Source organism: Bos indicus, chromosome 2, assembly GCF_029378745.1.
Source record: "Bos indicus isolate NIAB-ARS_2022 breed Sahiwal x Tharparkar chromosome 2, NIAB-ARS_B.indTharparkar_mat_pri_1.0, whole genome shotgun sequence".
NCBI classification, from domain to species: Eukaryota; Metazoa; Chordata; class Mammalia; order Artiodactyla; family Bovidae; genus Bos; species Bos indicus.
Genome location: NC_091761.1, coordinates 124,533,978 through 124,546,309, shown reverse-complemented (window position 1 = coordinate 124,546,309; position 12,332 = coordinate 124,533,978). Strand labels below are relative to the sequence as shown.

Sequence of the window (12,332 nt, the reverse complement as noted above, 5' to 3'; positions counted from 1 at the left end):
TCTTCCGGCCGGCGGGCGCGCGCCTGGTTGCGCAGGCGCGGACTGCCTTCAGACACGTGGTGGTGATCTTGCCGGGTAGCTCGGTTTTGGCAGTTGGGGTTTTTCCTGCTTGTGACTGGTAGTGTGAGCTAGCTCTGCGCCTTCTATCCCGGCGTTACTAACCCTGACCTTGTTGTTTCTCACCAAAATAGCTTGTTGTATATATTGCTAGCAAGACCGGTAGAGGTCGGCATTTTTGGTTGGTATCTTTGTCGTGCTGTGAGGACAGTAATTGCAGGCGGGAGGAGAAGGGGATGACAGAGCATAAGATGGTTGGATGCCATCACCGACTCAATGGACAGGAGTTTGAGTAAACTCCGGGAGTTGGTGATGGACAGGGAGGCCTGGCGTGCTTCAGTCCATGGGGTCGCAAAGAGTCGGACACGACTAAGCGACTGAACTGAAACTGAATTGAGGACAGTAGTATCTCCTGGGACCAACACTCCAAAGATAGCTAATTATTGGATGTCAACCGGAGAAACTTGGGACAAGAAAGGTTTATGGCTGTGGTTTGGCAGTTAATAACAACTGAGCGCTTACTATCCACCAGGAACTTTTTATAAACCGTCGCTAAGTCATTTAACGATTTCAAGAAACCTGTGAGAGGGACTTACCTTGTGGTTCAGTGGGTAAGACTCCGCGCTCCCACTGCAAGGGACGCGGGTACTATCCCTGGTAGAGGAAGTAAGATCCCGCGTCCTGCGGGACGCATCCAGAAGAAAATAAAGGAAACCTGTGAGAGATTAACCAAATTCTAACTAGTAAGTGCAGAGGCACAACTGTAACTCAGAATTCTCACTCTGAAGCCTGAACTGTCTAATCATTAGAACTGATGCTTTCGGTTACTTCATCTATCAAATAAATGTCAAATGCTTGGTGAGAACTGCTGAATTCCTGCTAGATGCTAGAGTTGTAAAGAAGACCTTATTCCAGCCGGAGTGCCTTCCAGCCCGAATCCCTCCTAGAGCCCAGGTCCCCAAACTAAGATGGACGAGAATCCACAGACAAAAAGTAGTGTACAAAGCGCTGTGATAGCTTAGTGAGCAGCAGTACTGTCAGCAGGAAAAGCTGCCTCCCACCAGGAATGGTACAGCAACTTGCTCTCCCTGTCTTTATATGTTGCCATCCTCATCCCACCAAATTCCCAATCCACAGGTAACCCTGCCGCAGATCTAGATTCACAGATTTCAGGCAGCTTCAGCATTAGGCTCCACACGACTGAGCGACTTCCCTTTCACTTTTCATTTTCATGCATTGGAGAAGGAAATGGCAACCCACTCCAGTGTTCTTGCCTGGAGAATCCCAGGGACGGGGGAGCCTGGTGGGCTGCCGTCTATAGGGTCGCCCAAAGTTGGACACGACTGAAGCGACTTAGCAGCAGCAGCAGCAGCATTAGGCTCCAAGCTATGGTACTAGTCTAATTTCTCTGCCACTGCTCTCTTCATTCTCCTAAGGGTCTGGCATTCCATTTTTGTTTTTGCACTCTGTCCTTTTAAGACCCAGTTTACTTTTTTTCTGGGTCTTAATTATTCTTTTAAATTTTATTTTTATACAGTTTTAAAGGTTACACTCATTCAGTTATTACAAAATATTGGCTATATATCTCCTGTGTTGTGCGATACATTCTGGTAGCCTCTCTCACACCTAGTAGTTTGTGCTGCCCACTTCCTCACCCCTATATTGACCCTCCCCTTTCTCCATTAGTAACCACTAGTTTGTCCTCTAAATCTAAGAAACTGCTTCTTCTTTGTTATATTCATTAGTTTGTTGTATCTTTTAGATTCCCCACATAAGTGATATCATACAATATTTGTCTTTCTCTGACTTATTTCACTTAGCATAATGCCCTCCAAGTTCATCCAAGTTGCTGCAAATGGTAAAATTTCATTCTTTTTTTTAATGGCTGGGTAGTGTGTGTATATATATATATATAATCCATTAATCTGTTAATGGACACTTAAGTTGCTTCCATATCTTGGCTATTGCAAATAATGCTGCTATGAACATCTTGGTGCATATATCTTTTCAAATTATTGGGTTTTTTTTTTTTTTTTTTTCAGATACATTCCCAGGAATGGAATTGCTGGGTTTTATGATAGTTCTATTTTTAGTTTTTTGAGAAACCTCTATACTGTTTTCCACAGTGACTGCACCACTCTGGGTAGGAGGCAAGATAAACACAAAACTATTAACAGTAGTTTGGGAAAACAATTCTCACATTTCTGTACAGTATCAATTCTCACTTTTCTGTACTATGTCAATTTCTTTCCAATTTCTTTTTTATATTAAAAATGAAATATACATGAATGATTCCAATTTTATGCCTTTCTGGAAAACACAAAACTACAGGGCCAGAAAAGAGGTTGCCAGGATTGGAGATGGGAGGAGGGGTTGACTAGAAAAAGGGACAAAGGAACTTTTTGGGGTGATAGAAATACTGATTGTGATAACAGATTCATGTCTGTATGAGTTTGTTAAAACGCATAGAACTGTATGATAAAAAAGGTGAATTTACTGTATATAAATTATACCTCAATGAACCTAACCTTAGGGCTCCCCCTCTGTGGCTCAGCGGTAAAGAATATGCCTGCAGTACAGGAGACACAAGAGAGCCGGGTTCGATCCCTGGGTGGGGAAGATACCCTGGAGGAGTGCACGGCAACCCACTCAAGTGTCCTTGCCTGGAGAATCCCATGGACAGAGGAGCCTGGCGGGCTGCAGTCCATGGGGTCGCAGAGTCAGAAAAGACTGAAGCAACTTAGCACGCAAACCTAACTTTAAGAAATGTCAGAGAAACTACAGAAAGCCAGGACTATATTTTTAAAATAGTCTTAATTGCACAAGTAACAAAATATATAATAAAATAATCGTTATGGGTTTTTAACAAAACATAAGTAAATCTAAAGTTTTGTGTGTCTGTACCCAGACTCCTTTCCAGCATTAATCATTAATATGTATTAATACAAATATGTAGCCATAAAAAATAAAGCACTGGGTTTTGTATGCACACATGTGCTTTTTATTACGTCAGTGATATCATGCGGTACCCTATTCAACACATTTTTCACTCAGTTTTTAAATATTTGTTGATAAAGCACAGTATTTTTTGTTTGTTTTCTTACGTTAATGGTATCACGTTGTACCTTATTCTACTGCTTTTATCAATCTGTGTATTTTGATGTCCAATTAACTCCTTGGAAGTGCAGCAGATGGCATTCCACTATAAACCCACCACATTCTGCTGTTCGTTGCTGTATAGGTGAAGGTTAAATTGCTCCCAGTGTTTTGATCTTACAGTGATCCGACCCCTCCAGTGCTCGTGTGGCCGCTTCGGGGTGAACGCCTAGGAGTAGCACAAGTTGTGCATTTTCAATTTTAATAGGGTGAGATTTGAGTCTTCCCCAGATAGGTACGTGTATCTACCGGAAAGTCAGTCTCGCAGCGCAGCTCCAGCGCAGTGGAGAATCGCGCTCCTTCCTACAAACCCCTCCCCTACGCCTCCCTGAGCACCCGCAGGCACCTTCCCAGCAAGCACCGCGCATATTTGCATACGACTCAAGCCTCTGCTTTTATTTTAAATAAAAATCCAAAGACAGATGATAGAGTCTCCTTATGAAGACTTCTCTCCCTTTCAGAAGGGTCTGCCGTTACATCTTCAACTTTGGGAACTCTGAATGGAAAACTGCATCGACTTTATTTTCACCTTTACCATAAAAGGGATTTGCCGACACTGCCACCCTGCTTTGGAAGCCGGAAAAGCAAAAAGGGCTTCTGTCGTGAGTGGCACACGTAGGGCAGCTCGTTTGCTCTACGTGCGGAATCGACATCAAGAGATTTCGGAAGCACAATTTTTGGTAATAGGGCAGCTGGTGATCGTTGGTCCTGGCGCCCCCGCTTATGATGTTTATAAAACAGAACTTGAAGTTAGTCCCTGTATTATTCCTTGATATGAGAGGTTTTTGCCTTTTGTGTGTGTGTGTGGATGTTTCATAACTCGGTTTTCGAAAACTAAATTTTTAAGCAGAAAAGATATGTGGGGCGAAGCAGTTTTGATTATGTTTTTTTCCCTTTCGTGAGTTAGGAAGAGTAAATGGCGTGTTGGCGTATTTTTCCGCTAGACCACGCAGCCGTAAGAGATGTTCACACTTTTCTTGGTTGGTTGCTTACCAGGGTAACGGAATCATAATACAAAGCTAATTTTGTGAAAATATTTTTCTTACTACATGTATACATTATCGGTTTCTAAGTTTGTGTTTATATTCTTCCTGTAATTTATGCCCTTTGAAAAGAATCACTACTTTAAAACACCAGGTAAGTAGCACTCTTACTGTTGATAACGTTTTCGCAGAGCAGCTCATTAAGAGACATAAAAGTGTAAAACCTTCAAAAAATTCATCTCATATGTTAAATTATGTTTAAGAGGACGTTAAGGAATTTCTCTGGCAGTCCAATGTTTTATATGCAGAGCTGCCGCTGTAGGGGGCGCAGGTGGTCCGGGAACTAGAATCCTGCATGCTGCCTTGTGCGACCGAAAAAAAGAGAGCGAGGTTTTGCTACAAGGATTCATTCCATTCGTTCTAACAACGAATTTGTAAGTGTTCTGCAATACAGGATGGTCCCTCCAAACCCCTGGAGGCCCAGACGTAAAGAATCTGCCTGCAGTGCCGGAGACCTGGGTTCGACCCCCGGGTTGGGAAGATGATCTGGAGGAGGGCATGGCAACCCACTCCAGTATTCTTGCCTGGAGAATCCCCATGGACAGAGGAGCCTGGCGGGCTGCAGTTCATGGGTCTCAAAGAGTCGGATACGAGCCACTAAGCACACTGTAGCGCACTCCAAATCAGCGCACAGGTGGGGAGTAGGATAGTTGGATCCAGGATCCCCCCTTGGATACACAAAATCCGCAGATGTTCAAGTACTGTATATAAAAAGGCATAGTGTGTGTGCCTGCGTACTCAGTCGTCTCCAACTCTTTGCAACCCCACGGACTGTAGTCCGCCAGGCTCTTCTATCCATGGAATTCTCCAGGCAAGAAGACTGGAGTGGGTTGCCATTTCCTCCTCCAGGGAGGGGATCTTCCCCAACCAGGGATGGAATCTGTGTCTCCTGCCTTGGCAGGCTGATTCTTTACCATACTTGCATATAACCTCTGCACATCCTCCAGGTATATTTAAAATCACTTCTAGATTACTTACAATACCTAAAACAAGGTAAATGCGTGTAAAATAGCTGCAGGCGGGCAGCAAAATTAAGTTTTGCCTTTTGGAACTTTATGGGGTTTCTTCTGTTTTTTTAATCGGTGGTTGGTTGAATCTGTGGATGCAAAACCCAGGGATAACAGAGGGCTGGTTGTATTGTTTTGCTCACTTAATGAATGAGAAAACAGAAGCTCAGAAAGGCCCCCAACACAGAGCTAGAAAGCAGCAGGGTCAAAAGATGAGTCCAGCTCTTCTGAAAGGAAACTTGCTCTGACTGCACAGAGTAATATCCAAGAAAAATGTCAACCAGAATGGAATCTATTACAGATGGAAGATTTACTGGGAGAGTGAAGCTTTTTTGCTTTTATTTCTCTATATTTTCCAATTAGTTCTCAGAAAACATGGGGTAGATGAAAAGATTAGAGAAATGATGAGGATGCACAGTCACTGGAATACAAATGATGAAAAATAAAATCGGACTCACAAAGAAGCCAGTCAGTAAAGACCATATATTATATGATTCCTTTTACCCAAGATGTCCAGAAGAAGCAAAGCTATAGAGACAGAAAGTAGGTTAGTGATTGCCTGGGACTGGAGTTGAGAGCAGGGACTGACTACAAATGGGCATGAGGCATCTTTCTGCCATGAAGAAAATGTTCTACAAGTAAATTATGTTGCATAAATCTATGAGTTTCCTAAAATCATTAAATTGTACACTTAAAATGGGTAAGTTTTATGATATGTAAATTGTATTTTAATAAAACTGTAAATTTTCTCTTTTTCAGCAGCCTGTCTTCCTCTCGCATTTTCCCAAAGTGACTAATTCCTCCTCATTCTTTGTGTCAGTTCAAATGTCACTTCCTCAGGGAGGCCCTCCTTGACCCACCCCCAATAGACTTACTTCTAATCATATCATAGACTCACAACAGGATGGGTTTACTGCAGGTGGGTGATGGGAGGGGAGGTGGTTCAGGGATATGGATTTTGAGAGGCTTTGCTTTGGTATTTTGAAGGATGGAGGGGAAAAGGGTGTCAGTTTGTCAGAGAAGTGAAAATGAAAGTTGCTCAGTCATGTCCAACTCTTTGCATGACCCCATACAGTCCATGGAATTCTCCAGGCCAGAATACTAGAGTGGGTAGCCTTTCCCTGTTCCAGGGGATCTTCCCAAACCAGGGATAAAACCCAGGTCTCCAACATTGCAGGCAGATTCTTTACCATCTGAGTCACCAGAGAAGTACAGTTTGTCAGAAGAGAGGAGGAAGTTTCCATCCTTCAGGTAGGCAAATGCCATCATGGCTTCTCTCTTGAAACCAGCCAAATCTTATTCCTGAGCTCCCCTATTGGTCTGTATCTCCAATGTTGCAATCAGTGACCACTGATAAGAAATGAAGGTCACACAAAAATTGTATTCTATACACTAACTGAAAAGAAAATTAAATAATTCCATTTACAATAATACTAAAAAGAAAAAAAATACTTAGAAATGTTTATATGATACTTAGGAAATTTAACCAAGGAGGAGAAACTTAACCAAGGAGGAGTGTAACTTGTACATGAAAATTACAAAACATTGTTGAAAGAAATTCAAGAAGACAGAAACAAATGGAAAGGTCGTCCATGTTCACAATCTTATTAAAATGCCAATACTATCCAAAGTAATCTGTGGATTCAATGCAAAAAATCCCGTAAAAATCCCAATGACATATTTTGCAGAAATAGAAAAACCCATCCTAAAATTCGTTTGGAATCTCAAAGGACTCTGAGTACCAAAAACACTCTTGAAAAAGAACAAAGTTGGAGGACTACACTTCCTAATTTCAAAACTTACTACAAAGCAAAGTAAGTAAAAATATTGTGGTACTGGTGTAAAAACACACATGTAGACCAATGGAATAGAATAGAGAGTGCAGAAATAAATCATGGCCTCAAATGACTTTTGATAAGAATGCCAAGACCATTCAATAGTGAAATGACGGTCTTTTCAGCAAATAGCATTGGCAAAACTGGATAGCCACATGCAAAAAAATGAAGCTGAACTCCTACCTTAAACCACATATAAAAAATAAATTAAAGATCTAATTTAAGAGCTAAAACTAAAAGAAAATAGGAAAGTTTTATAACATTGGGTTTGGTAATGATTTCTTAAATATGACATCAAAAGTACAGGCAACAAAAGAAAACATAAGTAAATTGGACTTTATTAGAATTTACAACCTTTGTGCATCAATAATTGCTTTCCTGGTGGCTCACCCGGTAAATGGAGAAGGCAATGGCAACCCACTCCAGTACTCTTGCCTGGAAAATCCCATGGACGGAGGAGCCTGGAAGGCTGCAGTCCATGGGGTTGCTGAGGGTCGGACGCGACTGAGTGACTTCACTTTCACTTTTCACTTTCATGCATTGGAGAAGGAAATGGCAACCCACTCCAGTGTTGTTGCCTGGAGAATCCCAGGGACAGGGGAGCCTGGTGGGCTGCCCTCTATGGGGTCTCACAGAGTCGGACATGACTGAAGTGACTTAGCAGCAGCAGCAGCACCTGGTAAAGAATCTGCCTGAACTGCAGGAGAGTGGGGTTAGATTCCTGGATCAGGAAGATCCCCTGGAGAAAGGAATGGCTATCTACTCCTATATTCTTGCCTGAAGAATTCCATGGAACAGAGGAGCCTGGTGGGCTACAGTCCATGGGGTCGCAAAGAGTTGGATACAACTGAGTGACTAACAAACACACAACCACTATCGATAACCACTATAGAATGGGAGAAAGTGTATACTGTGTCCCAGACCAACTTTTCCCTCTTCTATGGTGTCACCTCCTGCCCATGCCAGAAACTGAAACTCTAGGACTGCCAGGACCAGGCTTTGAGTGGAATCTGCAGCAGGCCTGCTGTGGTGGGATCAGCTGAAGAGTTTATGTTCAATCTGGAGGAGCAGGGGGCTCCCCTACCAGCCTGCTACGGCCTTCCTAGTACATGGGGAAGGGCCCAGTGTGACCAGAGCAACCAATTTAGAAAAGGAGGCAGAAAACCTTTTATTTGATATCTCTGGATTTGTAAATGTTGATAAATGATTTTAAACAAAAACTTTAGATATCCTCTGGACCTTATGTTATCCATCTGTGAAGAGGTATGACCTATGGGTCCCTAGAAGGATAGCCTCTGGTCCCTCCTCTCTGGTATCTACTTCCAGCCCAGAACACTGTCTCCAGCTGCATGGACAGCTACTAACTCTGCAATTATTTCATAATTTCTATCCCCACTTCCCCTTAGTTTCCCATCCCCCATCAAGCCTGCTTCTTCTCTTGTCTCTTTGACCTCTGCAAATCCATCACTTAATAACTTCCCTCTCCATCACTTAGTAACTTCCCAGAGACCCCTCTAAGACCACCTCCTCTCTGAATCCCCACTTGGTCTGAACCATCACCATCACCTGTTCTATTACAACCAGAAGCTCCTAAGTGGTCTTTTGACTTCCTGTCATGCTCCCTTCTAGTCTTCATTCTTAACTCCTTCAGTGGCCTTCCTGTCACTTAGAATTAACCTTTAACTCCTCATTGGGGTCTACAAGACCTTATATGTGTTGGCACTGGGATCTTCTCTTGACTTCTTTCTGTTTCTCTGCTCCAGCCTGACTGGCCTTCTCCAAGTTCCTCCAACATGTGAGGATCTCATGGACTTTGCCTCTGCTGTTTCCCCACAGAATCCTGAAACACTACTTCCGGATCTTCAGCTGGGATCTTCTCATCCTCCAGGCCTTAGCTCCTGAGCCAGCCGTCCCTGTTCACTTAACTATGTCTAGTTAGGTCCCCTCCTCAGTCATATCCTCTCTCAATCTCTCTGGCACATCTCCTTCATAGCCCTACCATACCAGGCATATCCTGCTCTTTGTCTATATCCACTTCCCTCCTTTCTCCCCCATTTCCCCTATCTTTTTACCCACCTACCCCCAACATATGCACTATGCAATAGAATCTCTATGAGAACAGAGACAAAATTTATTTTATCCACTGCAGGACTCCTAGCCCCTGGACCACTGCCTGCTACATAGAGAGTACTCAAAAAATCTTTGTTTACTAAAGACTGCCTGTACTTTTGCTTCTAATTCCCCACCCTCTGTATCACATTCTCAGAAGCCGATATGGGGACTGAGTCAGAAAAAGAGGAAGTTCTTCCCGTGGGTGCAGAAGAAAAAACTCTGTGATGAATCCAGATACAGTCAAGTGAATCACCGCCTCCCCCACACCAGCCCCACCCACCCCCAATGTCCACCACCACCACCCAAGCAAAAGGCTAACTTGCTGGTTTTGGAGTCAGAGAGGACAAGATTCAAGTCCTGCTGGCTCTGTGATCTTGAATCAATCTCTGTCTCAGCCTCAGTCTCCTCATCTGTAAAAGGAACACAATAATGGTACCCTCCTCACATCGGGGGTTGTGAAGAGTACATGAGGTAATCCACACTCACAGAGGGACTGGGAATCATGTCTGGAATGTAATAAGCACTTAAGAAGTGCCAGCTGGTATTATTTTTAATACTCCAACTGGCACCACCCACCTGCCTTTCAGAACAGAGCCCAGTCGCTGTCCATCAGTTGCTCAGTCATGTCTGACTCTGTGACCCCATGGACTGCAGCACGCCAGGCTTTCCTGCTCTTCACCATCTCCTGGAGCTTGCTCAAACTCCTGTCCATTGAGTTGATGATGCCATCCAACCATCTCATCTTCTGTCGTCCCCTTCTCCTCCTGCCTTCAATCTTTCCCAGCATCAGGGTCTTTTCTAGTGAATTGGCTCTTTGAATCAGGTGGCCAAAGTATTAGAGCTTCAGCTTCAGCATCAGTCCTTCCAATGAATAGCTACAGTTAAGACCCTCTCTGGGCCTAAGTCTCCCCATCTGTAGCTACACTTATTATTTGGGGCTATCCTGTGTGGCATGGAGGATCTTAGTTCCCCAACCAGGGATTGAACCTGCGCCTCCTGCAATGGAAGCTTGGAGTCTTAACCGCTGGGCCACCAGGTAAGTCCCAGGAGCTACACTTAATGAGCATGTGCTGTCTACCAGGCACTTGGCATGGGCACTGTTATGCCTGGTAGAGCCTAAGTTCCCTCAGCTGGCAGTGAGCTTCCTGCCCAGGGCCAGGGACATAATCAGTCAGTTCAGTCGCTCAGTCATGTCCGACTCTTTGCAACCCCATGAATCGCAGCACGCCAGGCCTCCCTGTCCATCACCAACTCCTGGACTTCACTCAGACTCAAGTCCATCGAGTCAGTGATGCCATCCAGCCATCTCATCCTCTGTCATCCCCTTCTCCTCCTGCCCCCAATCCCTCCCAGCATCAGAGTCTTTTCCAAAGAGTCAACTCTTCCCATGAGGTGGCCAAAGTACTGGAGTTTCAGCTTTAGCATCATTCCTTCCAAAGAAATCCCAGGGCTGATCTCCTTCAGAATGGACTGGTCGGATCCCCTTGTCTTCTCCAACACCACAGTTCAAAAGCATCAATTCTTTGGTGCTCAGCCTTTTTCACAGTCCAACTCTCACATCCATACATGACCACTGGAAAAACCATAGCCTTGACTAGATGGACCTTTGTTGGCAAAGTAGTGTCTCTGCTTTTCAAAATGCTATCTAGGTTGGTCATAACTTTCCTTCCAAGGAGTAAGCGTCTTTTAATTTCATGGCTGCAGTCACCATCTGCAGTGATTTTTGAGCCCCCAAAAATAAAGTCTGACTCTGTTGCCCCATCTATTTGCCATGAAGTGATGGGACCAGATGCCATGATCTTCATTTTCTGAATGTTGAACTTTAAGCCAACTTTTTCACTCTCCTCTTTCACTTTCATCAAGAAGCTTTTTAGTTCCTCTTCACTTTCTGCCATAAGGGTGGTGTCACCATAGGCACGCCCAAAACCTTGCTCTTCACTGTCTTTTATTTAATTATTTTATTTATTCATTTTAATTTTTAAAATTATTATAAAAATATACTTAACATAAAATTTGCCATGTTTAAGTGTACAGTTCAGAAGCATTAAGTACATTCATGTCATTGTTTATTATCACCAACAACCATTCCTAGAACTTTTGCACCATCCTCAACTGAAATTCTGCACCCATTATATATACTAGCTTCTCAAATACTCCCTTTACCCCGGTCCCTGGTAATCACTATTCCATTTTCTGTCTCTGTGATTTTGATGATTTTATTTACTCCAAATAAGTCAACAGAGCTTGGACTTTGGACAGACCCATGGGAGTGGCAGCTCTGCAACTTCTTGTACTTGTAACCTGAGGTTGTGCCCCTTAATTTCACTGAGCCTGTGTTTTGCCTCTTCTGAGAAAAGGGGATATCACTCCCTACCTGGAAAGGAAATTCCCTACCTGGAATCTTATCTATGGAAAAACTTCTAGTACACTGCAGACACAGAGGAAGGGCTCAAGAAATGTTAGTTTCTTTTCCCTTCAATCCTGTCAGCAGCTAGTCTCAGGAAATCATCTTGGTTAGGCCATAGCACAGACTGAAGTCAAGAGCCCAGATTCTGGTTCTACTGCGTACCAACTATGTGACCTTGGTTTTCCTATTATAAAATGGGGACCCTACTAGTACCTTCCAAGTACATTAATACCAAGTGTTTAAAATGGGCTGGCACTTAGTAAACTTTAGCTGTTGTTATTCATGCTGCTGCTGTTGTTACTGGGCTTGGAACGGACATAGTCAAGAGCCAGCAGAGCTGTGGTTTTTCCACCTGGCTGTTCCCTAGAGTCATTGAAGGCCATTTTAGAAAATATTCATGGCCAGACGCCACCCTCACAGATTCCAGTCGAATTCGTCTGGGATGGGGCTCTGGTAGGGGTATTTTATAAGACCACCCTGAGTGATTTTATGTGTGACCAGGGATAGAAGTTCCACAAAAGTGGGATAACTAGGAGCATGGGCTCTGGAATCAACTACCTAAGTTCAAATACAAGCTAGCCAATAAATAGATGTATGAATGTAAGAAAGTGGTGTTTTTTTTTTTTTTTTTTTTTTCTTTTTTTAGGTGTGTAGCTTGCATAAAATCTTAGTTTGAACTAGGGATTGAACCTGGGCCCTTGGCAGTGAAAACTAA

At 43.4% G+C, this 12,332-nt stretch overlaps 1 non-coding gene across 1 annotated transcript; it reads left to right on the top strand.

Moving 5' to 3' along the window:
• The first annotated feature begins 3,799 nt into the window (after positions 1–3,799).
• Positions 3,800–3,932, top strand: LOC139179198 (U11 spliceosomal RNA). Its single transcript, XR_011563627.1, has one exon. It is a non-coding gene; the product is annotated as a U11 spliceosomal RNA (small nuclear RNA).
• Positions 3,933–12,332: the final 8,400 nt, after the last annotated feature.